This window comes from Oratosquilla oratoria, chromosome 16 (genome assembly GCF_046742065.1).
Source record: "Oratosquilla oratoria isolate Oo_2021 chromosome 16, ASM4674206v1, whole genome shotgun sequence".
In the NCBI taxonomy this organism is placed as follows: Eukaryota; Metazoa; Arthropoda; class Malacostraca; order Stomatopoda; family Squillidae; genus Oratosquilla; species Oratosquilla oratoria.
The window spans coordinates 36,138,535-36,141,034 of record NC_134792.1 but is presented as its reverse complement, the minus strand read 5'-3'; the positions used below and the strand labels follow the sequence as shown (position 1 = coordinate 36,141,034).

General features: G+C 41.0%; 1 protein-coding gene across 1 annotated transcript in view; it reads right to left on the bottom strand.

The window, feature by feature from the left end:
• The window catches only part of LOC143033890 (facilitated trehalose transporter Tret1-like), a 27,715-nt gene that overhangs the window by 19,934 nt on the left and 5,281 nt on the right, over positions 1-2,500 (bottom strand). The window lies entirely within an intron of this gene.

Genomic DNA, 2,500 nt, shown 5'->3' with positions numbered 1-2,500 from the left:
GAAAAAAAATAAATAAATAAATAAATAAAAAATCTACCACAGACTCGACCACAGACAAGGACAAGAATAACGACGCACCCGAAAACATTAGAATATACACGATCATGGAAAACCCTTTCCCGTCCAACACCACACACCGAGACATACTCAAACAGAAAAACACGTATACAAGATTGACAACTACAACGACCCAGAGACAAAAACTATACGACGACTGGAAACAGATTAAGTACACCGCCATATGCAATACAAAGTTATTGGCAAAGAGCAATTTGACCAGCTCACCTCCCCACACACACAAACCAACACACGGCGTAACAAGAGGAACAATAATCACACGTAAAACACAACCATGCACAGCACCTTCACCATTCTCCACTGCAACGTCTTGGCTTGGCGGCCGACACGTTTCGAGCTCATCAACACATACAAATAATTAACGCAAACATCATCGTTACGAATGCACACGGTTGTTCTACGGAACACTAGATCAGAATCCCTGGATACCACACATGCACGAAAAACACAGATGCAGTAACACATATCAGTACAAATACACATAAAACATACACTCATTGATATTTTTTTCTCTGAGACACTAGCCATTACCATGTACACAACACTGGGACCCACCACCATTGCCACTACATATATTCCTCCCAGAGGGATTTTTTTTTTTTTTTTTTTTTTCCTATACCTGGACACTATTAGACTCGCTACATTCAACCATCCCACGTATATTCTGGGCGACTTAAACGCACGACACCAAACACTGGGACATTTAGCTTCCAGCCCCCCCGGCAGAGGGCTGGACTACTTGACCAGTAATCTAGCCGTTAGGGTGTTGGGGCCTGAGTTTCCCACATTCATCAGAGAACCAAGCACAGCCACTACGCCGGACATAATTCTCGCAAATAAACACGCAGCACACAATCACTACATTAAACCTGGCACACAAACAACGAGTGACCACATACCCGTCATTCTAACCATATCCACAAATCCCATACAGATACCCATTACATGTCGATATTCGCACAAAACGAGGGACATGAGGCGTCACATTTCCATCACCCACGCCCGCATATCCCGCGGGCGTGGGGGAGAATGTTAAACGCGTTAACGGGACACTGCAGTAGTGGCGTGTTGCCACATCACTGGTCTCACAGGTTAAGTGCGTATTACCTCTAATGCTCAATAAAACTCCAGGGAAGACCCAAATAACCAAGCCTATGCTCACGAACACCCCTGATGTATTGCGGAAATTTATAGCGCCGCTCTGGCTCTAGAATACTTCCCCGACGCATTCAAAGCGGCGGTTATGATTTTTATTCCTAAAACAGGCACGAACATACATTCCATCACCAACCTCCGCCCCATACCACTACTAGAAACACATGGAAGGGTATTTGAACAAATCCTTACCCGACGTCTCCAAACACACATTAGAACCAGTGACACACTACTCCCTAACCAACACGGCTTTAGAGCCTTACACGGCACAGACACAGCTCTTGCCACAACATACCAAGCGATTGTCGCTGCTAAAGGCCGCAAAATGGAGGTTAATCTGGTTTTGTGGAACGTGAGCAAAACCTTCGACGAAGTATTGTGGTTTTGGTTAAAACATTAACTCACACATGAACATGCACCCAACCTTTACAAGAACACTTTGTAATTTCATTACAGACCGAACCGCTTGCATACGCAAACAAAAACACTATGGGCCATCACGGACCGCAGTACTTGCCAAGACACCCATCATGAGCTCGAACGCATCAGACAACAATTTACCAACAATGGTTTTTTTCCGTAATGAAATTGTTGAACATGGTGTTCGCCGCTTAGATACCAGAAGACATGGTATTTAAAAGATAAAAACAATTGCAAATTTTCGTACGGATGCTGGATCAAGAAACAAACCATATGGACACTTCAAATTTAAATTGTAAGTTTCACCGTTGGGATTACGTAATGTCTGCGTAAATTTTAAAATATTTATAGTTTTGTAAACATACATGATGTGAATATTCTGTGAAAAAGGACAAATTGTTTATTTATTTATCTTTTATTTATCTTTCAGATTGTTGATTTTAAACATGTCCGACATTTTTCCGCAAAGAGTAATGCTAATATTTGGTAGACGACGCGCACGCATTGCATTATGGGATGCATATGAATAAGAGCGATTCCATATTGTAATACAATCCAAATCACGAACTCACTTCTTTAATATTCTATTGTTCAGCAGTTTCTGTTGAGAAAAACATCTGCAACATTTATTCAAAGGACGTTTCGGGAGTGACTCCACTCTTCATCAGGGCATTGCACTGGAAAAAACATTATACATATATATATATATATATATAAAGTATATATACATATATATATATATATATATATATAATACTGATGACCCACTTTCGGAGAAGAATAAGCGAAGATATAGAGATCTGTATATTTCGATCACTTACTGTGATCCTCTTCGGCAGATATGAGT